The sequence below is a fragment of the Macrobrachium rosenbergii genome, chromosome 16, assembly GCF_040412425.1.
Source record: "Macrobrachium rosenbergii isolate ZJJX-2024 chromosome 16, ASM4041242v1, whole genome shotgun sequence".
Classification (NCBI taxonomy): Eukaryota; Metazoa; Arthropoda; class Malacostraca; order Decapoda; family Palaemonidae; genus Macrobrachium; species Macrobrachium rosenbergii.
The window spans coordinates 23,905,518-23,922,885 of NC_089756.1; the positions used below are offsets into that span (position 1 = coordinate 23,905,518).

Genomic DNA, 17,368 nt, shown 5'->3' on the forward strand with positions numbered 1-17,368 from the left:
ACAATCAAATAATCTTATATATATATATATATATATATATATATATATATATATATATTATATATATTCAAATGAATAACTCTCTACAAAAAGGATATCTGTCAATGATAGATGTTCTTATCGTCTGTAAATCTTTTTTAGGTTTTAGTTATTCAAATTATATTCTGGTCGGTATTGAAGGGCTATTTATGACTCAATACTTGAAAGTATGAAAATTCAGTGAACAAAATCAGTGACAAAACAACATACCACTGTATAAGTATATGTGTGTATCTGTATGTGTGTGTATGCATGCATGTATGACTGTGTATATATATATATATATATATATATATATATATATATATATATATATATATATATATATATGTATGTATGTATATACTATATATATACATATATATATATATATATATAATCAACAAAAGTAAGCAGACGAGATATTCGTAACACCAAAGTCTACACGTATATTCACCCGCGTTCCTCTGTGCCTATATATTTCCCTCTCCTTAGATACCAAACTTAATGTTTAGGGCAGTCTAGCCCTAACTCCCTACCCACGCATCCCCACCCACACCACCATCTACACATACTCTCCCTTATAGAATATCCCACTATCCCCACCCTCAGTAACGGAAAACTTCCGGAGATGGGACCCCTTCTATCAGCCCAGCCCCCATCATTCGTGAATTACCTCCCCCGACCCCACAACCCCCATTCCTCCGTCCCCCTTAAGGGGTGGGGGGGGTGTTGTATACAGCTTTCTCCTGCCTCGGATTCAAAGTCTCCTGCAGTGCAATATGCCTTTTTAGCCCTCCCCTCCCCATTACACGTACACACTGCCCCTCTCTCTGTTTAGGCCTTCTTTCGCTTCGACCTTTTCTCGCTTATCCGCTGTAGCTTCCTACATTCCACATTCTCTGCGTGTCATCATCGTGAACTTCTGTTGTAACAGAACAATTTTTACAATTCTAGCAAATGTTAATGGTACTGATTTCTACTGACTATTACTGAAAATGTCAGGACTCTTGATTTACTGGTTTACTCTGTTCGGTGGTGGGAAAGTAATGTGTCTTGACTGAGAAGGAACCATCTCATCTGATCACCTTCCACGAGTGTCCATGGCGTTAAATGCTCTTTCACGAAGAGTAAGTCTACTGCAGAAAATCAAAACTGCTTCGGCAATAAATATCTGACTTTAAATATTTTCTATCCTTGATATGATGCCCCTTGAAAAATAAGTGGGTTGTAGAATCTTTGTAAAACTGACGGAGAAGATATGCGCTATACACTACTGAAGCAGTGTTCCTTTATTCCTTAATTTTCCTTCTTCAGTATTTCCTAACTATTTTAATATTTCTTTAAAAAAAATATGTCTAACTTCTTTTCAATGAGTTGAAGTCCGACAACACACCGGGCAAAATTCATTCAATGGCCTCTGCTCCTCTCTCTCTCTCTTCTCTCTCTATATCTCTCTCTCTATCTCTCTATACAGTACTAAGTGTATCTATATATATATATATAGATATAGATAAATATATATATAAATAGTACATATATATATATATATAGTTATATATTTATATATATTTATTTATATACAGTATATATCTATATATTATATATTTATATATATTTATTTATCATATATATATATAATATGGATAATTATGAAGTTAAAGTGTAGATGAGCAGGTGGATAAATTTCGGAAACAAAAGATTACAGTGATTATTTGACATGCATTTCAATAAGAGAATTCACTTTATTACCGAGTGTCTCCACCCACTCAACCGACACGGATCCACCAATATATTTTTCAGATATCTTATGGACAGACATACAGAACAAACAACAGCAAAGAAATTCGACCGAGGCACGGCTGAATACATAACATTCCGTCCAGCTATCTGCAGCAGACCTTAGAATTTGATAGGTTCAAGTTTCATCATCTACTGAATGATTCATTGCACACACATCCACGCTCTCATGTACGCATGTATGTACACACTACACTACACATACATAAATATACACATTAAACATATATATTATATATATATAAAAAGATTATATATATATATATATATATATATATATCGTAGTTACCATCTATCAGCAGTAGATACATTTCAGAACCACTGTGTGAAAGCAAAACCAGATAATAGCACCTCAATTGTAGAACCTATAAAACATGTGATTTCTATGTGCAGAACAGTATATGCTACATCCTAACTGATAACTACACAACTAACAGAGAACATTTGTAATTATCATACGGTATTGTACGCTATAACCCACCCCCCTCTCTCTCTCTCTCTAATGAGAGGGATTCTTCTATTTTGCTTTAATCCAACTGAGACTGTAGAGCAATCAAAAAGCAGTGGAAATTACTCTTTTACCTTCCTGCTGACAAGAGAATGAGGAAAAAACGTACAGCAATGTTACAGATATTACGATGAAAAACACTGTATTAGCTATTCTTGAAAGCACTGTGAAATTTTTATGGTTTATATATCCACCAATATTCATCAATGCAGCGATAATTTATGATGATATCATGATGACGGAGGTACGACGATTCGGTACGGTGCCTAAGATGGTGAGTAAATGAAGCAGTGGCGTGATCCTGTAGGTAGTGTGATGACTTTTTATGCAACTGGCTATTGCCCCTCTGATGAAACAGCAAAAGAATCATCAGAATCATCGCCGTTCGAGGCTGAAACAGGCGGAGCAGACAATGATGATGATTGCTGGATGATGTGACGAGTGCATGATGCTTGCTACTGGTGATCACCAATAGTGGAAACTTTTTTTTTTTTTTGGCCATTAGGAAGAACACTGTGATACGGAGCTGTTGCTTCTACCTTTTGACTCATCACTTTACTGTTGAATTCTTTCATGAGAGAGTGACCCGTCCATTATAGTCTTTATATTGCTTGGCAGTTTGACAAATTCTGGCCAGCTTTTCAAGTGTCCACTTTAGTTTCTTGTTAGTTCTCATCTTTATTCGCAGAAGGCTTGGCGAGGTCTTCCAAATCCTCGTTCATTAGAGCTTTACGATCTTCTTCGATATGATCTTTCACATCTTCTATTATATCAACGAATACCTCGCCGCCAACTTAGCCTTGCTTGTAGGACAATTTTCTTAATCTCTCTGTTGATCCATGAGAAGCCTTTGAAATTATGGACCACTTCCTTCCATAAATTCCTCCAGCATGCATTCGCCGTTCTGGCTTAATTCCCCCATTGCACCACTGATGAAAGTTATTGCATCTACATGAATCACTTCTCAAATCATCTCGAACAGCTGCCATGTGCACAAGGCCTTGACACACTTAATGATACAACGGTCGAGTAGGTGAGGCAGTGAGGTCGTGTTTGATGACAAAAATACCACCTGAATGTTTTCATTTTCAGCACTGACTGACTGTGGATAACCAGTTGCATTATCTATAGTTAATGAAACCTTGAACGGTAACCTTGTCTTCTCCAAATACTTTTTTACTCCGGGGATGAAACATTGGCAGAACCAATCGGTAAATGACACACCGTCGCGACCAATACCTTGAGGCTGTGTTGTCAGAACACAGGAGGTAGTAGGTCTTGTTGTTGTTTTTGAGGGTGCTGGGATTTTTCGTGCAATCAACAACTGCAGGCCTCATCGTATGTCCCTCTGCACTGCCACACTGCACTAACAGTTATTTACCCTTCCTTGCTTTAAAATATGATGCTTCTTTTGCATTGTGCTTATATGTACACACCTCTATATTTATCCCAAAATGCATCATAGCGTAAATAACTTCACATACATATTTACATGAATTAGTATTGCAATTCATGATAAAGTCTGACACTGATAAGCCCTCAAACATGGAATTATATACATCGATTCGCAGATGGATACATGAATATGCTAGTATGGATCTTTAAGAATTGATAATATATATATATATATATATATATATATATATATATATATATATATATATATATATATATATATATATATATATATATATACAGTATGTATGTAATGGGTGCTTAAACTTCGAAAATAGTTTTTTCTTTTGAGCTTCTGAGCAAAACATTACTTGATTTTCCTTTTGCAACTGCAATGATGGTTGGTAATTTATGCCTTTATTGTATCACAATAAGTCTAAATGAGCAAAACGCCAGTTGTGTTAAAAAGATAATAAAAAAGTGTGGAAGCCAAGTTCAGGTGTTTCAATAACAAAAATTACTTTTCTTATTCTCTAGCAACATACCAAATTTAAATAATAGCAGTCTCTTTGGTGGAAAGACAGAAATAATAAATAAGAAGTAAATCAACTTCTATTTACTACTACAATCCGTTTTGTTGTTGCTCGTTTTATTTATTCTTCTTTTACAGCGTCCCACTACTCTCAAATGAAAATTATTTGATGGTAAAGAAAGCAAAAAAAAAAAAAAAATGTAAAAAGTTGTAAGGAAGCCATATCAAGTTATACCAACATCAGAAACTATCTTATCGCAATACTAACCTATTTCATAATACTATAAGGAAATTATAAAAAAAAATCTGGATAAAAGACCCTACTAAAATTGTAAGAAAGCCAAATCAAGCTGTCTCAACAACAGAAACTATATATTGCTATTGTATAACTCCATAACTGGAGTAACACAAAATATTTCTGGAAAATAGATTCGGGGGGAAAAAAAGAGGACAAAGAAAAAGTAAGAAAGCCAAATCAAGCTGTATCAACAATAGCAACTATCCTTCTTCCTCTTTTTCTCCTTCTTCTTTGTCAAGAAAAACGACCGAGACCCAGCACCAGCAGATGCAATTTCCTCGGCCCAAAAGAAGGACCCTTTCTTTCCGCTTGTCTCCCCAATATTCCACAACCCCGGAGCGTATGCTCCTATGAGCGTGTCACCCACCGGAGGATCGCTGGGGCAACGTCAATGATGAGACAGGCAATAACACTAAAAATTATATTGCTCACTTTCACCTCCCTCCTCCTCCCCCCTCCCCCAATCCTCCATCTCTTCCCTTTTGTATCTTTCTCCACCATCTCCACTTCCCCCATCTTTTCCACCTCCATCTCCGTATTGTCACCCTCCTACTTTTCTCTTGCCTCTCCCCTTTATTGCTCGTCTTTCCTTCGTCTCGTCCTCTTCTTCATATCTTCCTCCTCCTCCACCTTTCCCTCTTCCATCTCTTCCTCTTCGTTCCTCCTCCACCTCCCATTCCTCCTCCACCAACCTCCTCTCCCTCCAGGTCTCTTCTCTCCGGAGGTTTTTCCACCTTCTCCCAGCTCCATATCATCTTCCTTCGTATTGTTGACGGCCCTGATACGACCTCGAGGCTCAATGGCCCGGTTACCCGTGACATCTCCAGCAGCCTCTGCTTTGCTTTCAAGGTCGAGGTTTTCCGCACTGGGTAAGGTTTTTCTCGTGGGATGACGTTTTCCTCACAGGATTGAAGTTTTCCCTTAGCAAAGTTTTCTCACAGGGGCATGGAGTGAAGTTTACTTCACTGACGTGCAAATTTTCCTTAGGTAGAGTTTTTTTTTTTTTTTTTTTTTACCAGTCAAGAAGTTTTCTAAGAGATGAAGTTTACCTCACTGGAGTGGAGCTTTCCCTTGGCAAAGTTTTCTCACAGGAGCATGGGGTAAAGTTTACTTCACTGGTGTACAAAGTTTCCTTGAGTAGAGTTTTTTTTTAATGGGGTCAAGTTGTTTTTAAGAGATGAGGTTTTCCTCATTGGAGTGGAGTTTTCCCTTAGCAAAGTTTTCTCACAGGGGCATGGGGTAAAGTTTACTTCACTGGCGTACAAAGTTTCCTTAAGTGGAGTTTTTTTTTTTTTTTTACTGGGGTCAAGTTGTGTTTAAGGGATGCAGTTTTCCTCATTGGAGTGGAGTTTTCCCTTGGCAACGATTTCTCACAGGGGCATGAGGTAAAGTTTAATTCACTGGCGTGCAAATTTTCCTTGAGTAGAGTTTTTTTTTTTTTTTTTTAGTGGGATCAAGTTGTGTTTAAGGGATGCAGTTTTCCTCATTGGAGTGAAGTTTTCCCTTGGCAAAATTTTCTTACAGGGGCATGGGGTAAAGTTTACTTCACAGGCGTGCAAAATTATTCCTTGAGAAGAGTTTTTTTTTTTTTTTACTGGGGTCAAGCTGTGTTTAAGGGCTGAAGTTTTCCTCGCTCTGTTTTGAAGTCTTCGATGGGGCAAAGTTTTCCTAGCTGGGGTAAAGTTTACCTTAAGGTGTGAAGTTTTCCTCGCGTGAATGAAATTTTCATCGTGAGGTGATGTCTTTCTCACGGGAAATTTCTTCTTGGGAGTCGGAGGAGTTTTCCTCATAATGAGAACTTTTCTTCACGAAGTGGAGTTGGCTTATTGGTTAAGTTTTTCTCATGAGGTGGAAATTACCTTATGGGATAAGCTCGTTCTCAAAAAATGAAGTTTGCCTATTGGGTGAAGTAACTAGATTAACGATTTACATTTGAATATCAAGTAAATAACTTATCGAACAGCGAACTCAACATGGAAAACTCGATTTCAGGTTTTCCATACTGCTAGGCAGATGGACAATGAAAGTTCGTTATTTAGAGACAGAAAAAAAAAAAAAATCACGGCTAACAAACACGTGTGCGGGACTGCTCCGGATGTACGCATCAACAGACTGCACCGCCTAAGTTATAATACTTTCCAAGAGTACATCTTTTAAGCAATAATACGTTACTGGACTATAACCTTTAAATGATATGTTACTGTAATGATGTGATAATGGATAAATAATGGATAGCATCTCTTAACTAATGGTGTGTTAAGTAGTTACACCACGTAAGAAATGTCATGATAAGGAAATGCATTCCTTCAGTAATGACGTGTCAGTGGACTGTAACCTTCATTAATGATTAATTAATGGATGGCACCCCTTATGTAATGATGTGTTAAGGGTCTGAACCTCTTAATCAATAAGTTAAGGGACTGCATCGCCTATGTAATGATGTGATAATGGACTTCAACGCCTAAGTAATGATGTGTTAACGAACTGCACTCCATAAGTAATATATTAATGAACTGCACGTCTATATAATGCGCAATGGACTAAACGCCTTAAGCAATGATGTGGTATGGACTGCACCCCATATGTGATGATATATTATTGGATGCATCCTTTCACTAATGATGTCTTAATGGATTGCAACCCTCAGGTAATGATGTCCTAATGGATGGCAACCGTCCAGTAATGATGTCTTAATGGACTGCAACCCTTAAGTAATGATGTCTTAACGGATTGCAACCCTTAAGCAATGATGTCTTAATGGATTGCTACCCTGAAGTAATGATGTCTTAATAGATTGCAACCCTGAAGTAAAGATGTCTTAAGGGATTGTAACCCTTAAATAATGATGTCTTAAGGGATTGCACCACCTAATTAATGCTGTCTGAATGAACTGCAACCTTGAAGTAATGATGTCTTAATGGACTGCAACCCTTAAGTAATGGTGTCTTAATGGATTGCTACCCAGAAGTAATGATTTATTAATAAATTACAACCCTGAAGTAATGATGTCTTAAGGGATTGCAACCCTTAAATAATGATGTCTTAAGGGATGCACCCCCTAATTAATGCTGTCTTAATGGATTGCAACCCTGAAGTAATGATGTCTTAATGGATTGCAACCCCTAAGTAATGATGTCTTAATGAATTGCTACCCTAAAATACTGATATCTTAATAGAATGCAACCCTGAAGTAATGATGTCTTAAGGGATTGCAACCCTTAAATAATGTCTTACGGGACTGCATCCCTTAAGTAATGCTGTCTTCATGGGTTGCTACCCTGAAGTAATGATATCCGATTGCAACCCTGAAGCAATGGTGTTTTGAAGGATTGCAACCCCTCAAGTAATGATGTTTTAATATATTGCAACCTTAAAGCAATGATGTCTGAATAGACTGCAACCCTCAAGTAATGATGTCGTAATGGACTGCAACCCTCAAGTAACGATGTCTTAATGGACTGCAACCCTTAAGTAATAATGTCTTCAGTATTGCACCCCTTATTTAATGATGTCTTACTGATTGCAACTTTAATGCAATGATATCTTAAACTAACTGACTGCAACCCTAATGCAATGATATCTTATTGACTGATTGCAACCCTTAAATACTAATGTATCACTGATGTGCAACCCCTGAATAAGGAAAGCACCCCGTACATAATGACGTGTTAATGGACTGTACCTCTTCAGAAACGACGAATTAATGGACAATACCCATCAAGTGCTGATATACTAATGAATTAAATTTAAGTAATGTGTAATAGACTAAATCCTTTAAGTAATGATGTTTTAATGAACCTCAACCTTTAAGTAAGAAGTCGTTAATGGTTTCCCCGCTCAAGCAATATGTTAAAGGAATATACTTCCTTCCTTCAATAATGATTTGTTAAGAGAAAGTACCCATCAAGTAACGGTGTGTCAATGGACTGCATCACTCAAGTAATGTATTAGTGGACTGTTTTCCTTAAGTAACAATTTGCTAGCAGACTGTGCACCTTAAATAAGGGTGTGTTGATGCAATGCACCCCTTAGAAGTGATGTGTTAATGGCCAACACCAATTAAGTAATGATGTGTTAATACACCAGGTTATAATGATCGAGTCACAAACGTCTAGTTTCCTCTGAGCCGTGGTTTTAATACCTTCTGGTTACATTTCAAATCTATTGTCTCTATCCAGTACATTTGATTCTCCTTAGCCTAAAGAAATATATTTTGATTACGAATATGAAGAAATAAATATCTTCCTCGTCCATACAGTCATGATTTATACCATGAATGTTGAATAACAGTCCTTGTATTCGAAACTTTTCATAATCACCCAAGAAAAATATTAAGTTTATGAAACAAATCTAATATATATATATATATATATATATATATATATATATATATATATATATATATATATATATATATTATATACAGTATATATTATTTTCCTAAAGTCTTGATTTTACAGAAGCAGGCCAAATGAGTCCGCAAAGTAAGTTCATTGGTTTAAGTGTGTGTGTGTGTGTGTGTGTTACCTATTATAAAACAATTTACAGTACTTTTCCCGTCAGGAAAGAAATTGAACCGCCACCATCACTGTCAACCCTTTACAAGGAGAGAGAGAGAGAGAGAGAGAGAGAGAGAGAGAGAGAGAGACTGTGATCGTAACTATAAGCGTGGTGCGAGAATAACGCTTTTGTTTATAAACAGATAAATTGGTAGTTAACGTACTCGTGTTTCCAGGTACAATATAACAAATATCATCCCCTTTCTTTTTAATGACTTCATTTACACATGAGACATTCAGGCGGCTCATCTCTCTTCCGTGTATTTCACTGCTGATTCGTGAAGTGGTTACCATCAAGTTTTCTGTAAAAGATAACTATTGTGACAGCTTTGTCTGTCCGTCCGCCCTCATATCTTAAAAACTACCGAGGCTAAAGGGCTGCAAATTGATATGTTGATCATCCACCCTCCAATTATGAAGCATATCAAATTTCAGCCCTCTAGCCTCAGTAGTTTTTATTTTATTTAAGGATAAGGTTAGCCATGTTTCGTGCTTCTGGCAGCGTTTTCCGGAGGTGTGCGACGCACCTTCTCTCAACCGAAGTTGTGATAAACAGAATTTGTTAGTTATTATCCAGGTATGTGAAGTTGTGATAAACAGAATTAGTCAGTTATTATCCAAGTAGGTGAAGTTGTGATAAACAGAATTAGTCAGTTATTATCCAGGTATGTGAAGTTGTGATAAACAGAATTAGTCAGTTATTATCCAGGTATGTGAAATTGTGATAAACAGAATTAGGCAGATAATACCAAGGGGGTATGTGTGTTAGATAAAACAGATGTTAGTTGTCAATGTCCAGGTATGTGAAGTTGAGATGAACCAGTGGAATTATCAAGAAGGTCCGGGTGCAAGGGGATGCTGTGGTAAACAGAATTAGATACTTGGCTATCCAGGCGCGGGTTGTGATAAACAGAATTAGTCAGTTATTATCCAGAAGTGTCATCCAGATACAAAAATCGACCTAATTTCAGGAGCTACATATTCAATAGCGGTCTTCATTATTTCAATCATGTATCCGCTGCCATAGAAAACTGCGTGTTATTCTGTGTACAGAACGGACCACTATGTCCAGTACTCACGCTAATTACACATGTTACCACGATGTTAGACATTAAACGTCTTGTGAAGAAAAAAAAAAGCTATAAACATCATGTTCATTAGTAAAGAGTATTTGTCAATAGTGGTAACAGTAATACACAGGGTTGACTTTATGTGATAGCGCATGCGTGTGTCTGTGTGTCTGTCCGTGGCGTAGGGGTCACGCGTCCCAAGCCGTAAATGGGAGGGGGGGTAGGAAGGGAGCGAGTGGACTCTTCGGCCACTCTTTTTATGAGGTATTACCGGCGGTGAACCTTATAAAAAGAGTGCAATTTAGGACACGCAAATGTGCCATGCAGTCCACCCCAAGTTGGCCCTTTCTTTTGTCAGCAGCCATGATCGCCACCTACTATGATTTCGGTGCATACGAAAGTAATTTCTGAAATTATTCAGCTGGATGTAAAAAGAAATTGACGCTAATCCTTTCGTATAATAAAAGCAGGGAGTAAAATCATTTTTTCCTAGATGATAATGTAGTTTCTAAATATAAAATTGCCAGAAAAAGAGAAAAATTGCCTTTAGCGCGATACAGAAAATACATCCACACAACAACAACAACAACAACAACAACAATTAACACACATTAATATTATTAATATTATTATTAATAATAATTAATAATAATAATACAATAATTATTATTATTATTATTATTATTATTATTATTATTATTATTATTATTATTATTATATTATTATTATTATTATTCATACAGTACAAACACGCACATGGAACAAGCCTAAAAGCCCATTATCTCCCAAACCAACCTTCCACTGAATAGAATGTTCATAATTATGAGAAAGATAGCAAATAGAAAACAGTAAATAAAAATATATACCAAACAGATCAATCACAAACACACGTAAATAACTATTAAGGTCAAATAAACTAACCTGACGAGCATTGTAAGTTATGCAAGAACGGTAATGATCTATTGAATGACTGATTGCGAATTCTTTGGCGTCTAACTGCCTAAAGTGAATTTAAAGACTTTCCGGGCCCATGTAGTGACAGGCACTCCACGTGTATGAGAATCGTTATTTCCTATCCTTCTGAGGAAGATGAAAGGCGTAGCAGAAATGCCCGAATGGAAAAATACGGTTTAAGGAAGATGATTGAAGGTGCGCTCGTCGAAACAGAACACCTACAGGTCTAGATTCATTATAAACACCACCAGCAATTCGTTTGTAAGTCGCTTGAAAAACCGAATGGGATTCGCCATGCAGCCTCCAACATTTACATTAAGAATTTCAAATACACGTCTTTTGATTAATGACGTCAAAAGCAACACTTAAATCAATTTGAACAAGTCTGGTCTTGAAACCAATGTCACGTTTCTCTTGGATATCTAGTGAGGTTCCAAAGGGTTTCACCCCAGTAAGGTTCTGAAGGGTTTCACTAACTTCTAATTTTATGTTATAAGCAAACTGGATGTCAAGAAGTCTGAGCTTTTTTTTCATGAGTTGGCTGTAAATGCTCGTAATTGATATCATCGAAGCCAATCGAGACTGGCGGAAACGGAGACTCGTCGCTGAAATTTTTGTGTGCCCTTATCTTTGAACTAGTTTTTTTTTTTTTATTCATAGAGGCTGCAGTCATGGATTTTATCATTTCGTTACTTAGCTAGGATGGCATTTTGGTTAATCACGATAACACAATCTTACAGCATATTAGAAAATATATGAAGAGATGTGTTTCCTTTCCACAACTAGAGCACTGCGACCTATCAAAAGAAAGACAGAAGCCTCAGAAATTTCGGCCACATATATTTTACCGCTAGTTCAAAACACCTGTAATTTATAAATTTAGAGCATTTTTATAAGGGTTCCAAGGTGAACATTTCATCAGCCGTAGAAAGCACAAGAAGACTGGAAATTACCTCTTCTATAACCATATGTGTACTGCATTACATGGTACCCTCTCAACGGTAAGAATAACTTCAGAAATCTGTGTTCAGTGTGAGAGTATGGACTCTAAACACCTTTACATTAATAAAACAAAATCCACCTGGGTCTTCGCCACTCAACTGTTCAGGTTATTAGCATAAATGTTTTTTAACTATACACATGTACAAAGTACAGAACACAGAAGCAAAAAATAACTAGTGTATGTGTATACTATATTTATGTATGTATGTATATATGTATATATATATATATATATATATATATATATATATATATATATATATATATATGTATATATATATATATATATGTATATATTATATATATATATATATATATATATATATATATATATATATATATATAATATATATGTATGTGTATAATATATATTAATTTCCCTTTTTTATATCAGCAATGACTTCAAGTGAGCGATACGCATGTATGAGTTTAACATTTAATTGAGGAAGAAATCTCATATTCGTGAAAATGAGAGAGAGAGAGAGAGAGAGAGAGAGAGAGAGAGAGAGAGAGAGAGAGAGAGAGAGAGAGAGAAATACTTTTTTATGCGTATATTTAAGTACACAACGACCCTTCACACTGAGAGTGACTCTTTTTGCCTCCGAAGTGACGAATTCCTCAGTCTTTATGGTTGCATGATCTTTGGGGCAACCAAGCTATAGAGCCATAAAATCCAATTATGGTCAATTGCCATTCTTTGTGGAGGGATATTTTTTTATATAAGTTTTTTCTTCCTCTCTCATTCCCTTTCTTATTTTTCTTTGCGCTCCCGTGCTGACATTTGATACCTGGAGTTCCCTAACTAACCACTTGGCCGATCTCACTCATTCTATTAGACGCAAGGGCCTCATTGCGAAGTACTGATCTTCGATTTTCCCAGACTAAAATTCCTATCGAGCCGCAGCGACAAAGATACCACCAAAGTATTTCTTACACAAATCACTTCAAAAAACTAACAAAATGGAACCCCTATCAAGAACCTAAGGAAGAATTTCTATCGCTGTTTTGCTTTCGTTTATTCTGCTAGTTCAAACCAATGTCATTGCTTACTTACCCCTCTGGCTCTTCGGTATCATTGTCACCCATTGCTGCTGCCATACATACCCCCAAGCCAATCTGTAAAATAAAAAGCCACAGTGAATGCTCATTATCATCATGATGTTGGGCAAAGCAAAATGGAGCTAATATTTTCAAACTTGAGAAATAGAAACTTAGAAAAGACAAAGTACAGGCATTTTAGTGAGAAGAGAGAGAGAGAGAGAGAGAGAGAGAGAGAGAGAGAGAGAGAGAGAGAGAGAGAGAGAGAGAGAATATATATAGTTTACTGACCTTGGTCAAGAGAGAGAGAGAGAGAGAGAGAGAGAGAGAGAGAGAGAGAGAGAGAGAGAGAGAGAATATATAGTTTACTGACCTTTTGGTCAGAGAGAGAGAGAGAGAGAGAGAGAGAGAGAGAGAGAGAGAGAGAGAGAGAGAGAGAGAGAGAGAGAGAGAAATATATAATTTACTGACCTTGGTCGAGAGAGAGAGAGAGAGAGAGAGAGAGAGAGAGAGAGAGAGAGAGAGAGAGAGAGAGAAAGAGAATATATATAATTTACTGACCTTTTGGTCGACAGAGAGCGAGAGAGAGAGGGAAACAAAACTCTCATACATAACATCCTAATTTAAAGTTGAACAATCGTCCCCAAAAATAAAAACAAAACCAATATAATCAATAAAAGTTGATGGATCTTCTTGTCTGAACCAAAGGATAACCTTCAGGAACTCAGGAGGAAGTTCATGACAAGAAATCAAAGGAAAACAAACAAACGCTCAGGGAATTCGACAGACGAAGAACAGGTAGTAAATAGTCGGGTTGGCAAACAGGTAAGACTGACTCAGCACGGGAAGTTTCGTTCAAGTTAAGTACATTTCCAATAACCAATGAGGGAAGCTGACGTCAGCTTTTGCGTGTGCGTGTGCTCGACCAGACAAGAATCAAATAACGCACACCCAACACACACACATATACAGTATATATATATGTATGTATGTGTATATATATATGTATGTATGTATGTATGTATGTATGTATATATATATATATATATATATATATATATATATATATATATATATATATATATATATATATATATATATATTATCTAAGAGTATCCACCTGCATTTGCATTTGCAACTTCACCTCTGTCAAAATTAGCGAAGAATGCCACTGATATAATTGTGATTATTCACGAAAAAAGAAAACTTTGAATTAATTACAAATATGGGAATTAAATACGACCACTTGGCCTGTCCTGATTCAATTGATAATTACAAATGTACAGTAATACTCTGGCGTCATTATTGATGTAAACCGTTATCTGCATTCAAACAGCTGTTAAACATATAAAAGAAAAAAAATGTGGAAACGTAGCCGTCATAAAACACCAAATAAATCTAAAACGCGATGGAGGGATCGTAAAGAAATAAAACAACTCGATTCCTCTTTATTTTACCACACCCTTGTAAACTGTAGCGGGGTCACATGCGAAGTTTTTCTATGTTTCTTCTTCTTCTTCTTTTCTCTGATGATGTCACGAGAAGTGTGCGGCCGTCTCTCGTTTCCACATCTCCATAAGAAATCTTTTATTCGTCTTTCCTTACAATTTTGTCTCTTCTTTCTTTCTGCACCTCTCAAACTCAGAGCTTAAGTTTCCTCAGCGTGCCTTTGTGAACACACGAAGTTTTTTTTTCTCTTCTTTTTATTTTGTGTTAGCTTTCAATTGGAAATTTCATTCCCCGTCATTCTTGCCGTTTTTGGCGGATACCGATGCCGAAAAACCATCCTTATCGGCCGAATCAATACGGGCCACTTTGGCGAGGCGTTGTCTAAATGTTGACGTATTTGGTCAGCGGTTTAATGTTGACATAATACTGGCTGGGCGTTACGGCACCACGATATAATATTTGGTCCTGCATCGCCATCTATCTCAGAGGCTGATAGATATGTAAATGTTTGTCTGCGTATTAATTTTCCATTAAGTTCTGCGCCAAATGACCAAATGTTTAGCCTGGGTGCAGAATAGCGCCGGTAAATCGTGATATTTAGAAAGGGGCGTGGTAAACATCGGCCATAATCTTGTCTCGTTCTGTGATGCGCACCTGCTGACCCCCGCATCCACACTGAAAAAGCCTGGCGCCTTCTCACTCTTTTTCCTTGAAATTTCTTTGACTCTTCCTCCCGCCTATCATGCATTTTAACTTTAGCAATTCTAGACGGTTTAAATAATGCTTTTTTGTTGTAAATTCTCACAGTTTTCTCGCCAAAGAGGAATTAAAGAAAATGATGAGTGTTGTGTATGATTCTGTGAAACAAACTATAATGAAACAAAGTTAACGTATAAGGCAGGGCCTAATTCAAGGAATCAAAACACTCAAACAAAAATCCTGGGTTATTTCTGGTAATTACATGTGTTAAATGGAGAGGAATTATTCAAAGACCCTAATATGTGATTCATTCAAGGTGTTCAATAGAATACGCTGACGATTAAACACTAATCAAATAATCTGAGGCAATATATCATAAATTATTTCTAGTAATTATAAAACTGAAATTCAGAGAAAAATTTTTGGATTATTATTATTATTATTATTATTATTCAAAATGTGTAGGCTACACAATCATATGAAGCTTGATAAAAAAGGCCATTAATTTCAAAAGTCAATTATCAAAGAACATATTGCCATTTGCAAAAAAAGAAAAAAAATATATGAAATAAACAAAGGTAAATACACATTTGGAAAGGTGTAAACATACATATATCCATATACATATAGGCGGAACAGGCAAGAGGCCGCGTACTTTTAAAAAACCCAAAGTGTCTTTGTTGATCTAAGCACTCAATCACGTACTTGGTAGTTTGTGCGTGTGTGTATGTGTGTGTCAAAATACTGGCTTCATCGGCGAGAATGTCTAATCACAGGAGAGCTGGATCACTTTAGGTACTTTCCATTAAACTCAATTGTATTCTGTAAGTTATGTAAGGGGTAGTTAACTGACTACATGGGGTCACAGCTACGGTAGAGTTGGGAAATGGTCTGGCAACCTTATCCCAAATGTAACTGCTGATATATATATATATATATATATATATATATATATATATATATATATATATATATATATATATATATATACAGTATATATATATAAATATATATATATATATATATATATATATATATATATATATATATATGTATATACCTGTATATATGTGTAGATGCGCAGCGCCATGAAACATACAAAAACATACTGAATGACAACAAAAGGACACCTCTTCAAACAAGTACCCAACCAACCGCCCTATTAACCATACCTGCATTCCGATAAGTCGATGCTAAATCAGACCTGTATAATACAATCACATCTGACTACCTACTGGTTGATAAACCGCCGATAACATCTGAAGAATGAGTGCAAATTAAACCATATTATTTTTTTTGTACTGTTCGGAGTATCAGAAGTGGTGTGGCCTCTTGACTGCCTCTTTAGATCAAATGCACCAACCCCGATTTACATATATGAGGCTCAATAACTCAAATATATTCTCATGATGGATTCGAATGAGGTAGATAGAGGGGTGACAATCATGTATTCAAATCTATTGAGAGAGAGAGAGAGAGAGAGAGAGAGAGAGAGAGAGGGGGTGATTTCTTGTAACAATAATTACAACTTTAAATGTTTGCTTATAACCTTTATAGTACCGTTTCATGTTGATCATTTAATTGGTAACGAACCTCCCACATTCAGCGTAAATTTAATGGGATTACAGATCAAAAGTAGGATGACTCAGTGGGTACATGGTGCGGAAAACGGTCGAGAGCCCTTAAACTAGGCACTTTAGTTACTACATCCTTCTTACCTCTTGGGACGTGACCGGCGAGATATACAGCAGCCCTTTTTCTCTCCCTACTGATTTAATCGCTACTTTTAAACTAGTTAATGGTATTTCGCTGTTGGCAGTCTCTACTTCTTGACCGCCCACCAAAATGATTGACAGTCCACATAAATCCAACATCTAGAGAGACTCTGCTTACTCGAGCTTTGAACTGTTATACAAATGAGAATTTTGTTGCGCATTCAAAACAGCATGGTGGGCTCTACAGTCACAATTAACCTATTAACCTGTTCTTCAGTTGTTGAAATCATCTTAATATATAAAAAAAAAACTTGAATTAATCTTTGCAAGA

General features: G+C 36.4%; 1 long non-coding RNA gene across 1 annotated transcript in view; it reads right to left on the reverse strand.

Annotated features, from left to right (window-relative positions):
* LOC136847196 (uncharacterized) overlaps window positions 1-13,231 on the reverse strand; it is a 282,989-nt gene extending 269,758 nt beyond the window's left edge. The window contains exon 1 of the long non-coding RNA XR_010855653.1: window positions 13,191-13,231. This is a non-coding gene — a long non-coding RNA (uncharacterized lncRNA). The remainder of the gene's footprint in view (window positions 1-13,190) is intronic.
* Between the last annotated feature and the right edge of the window lie 4,137 nt (window positions 13,232-17,368).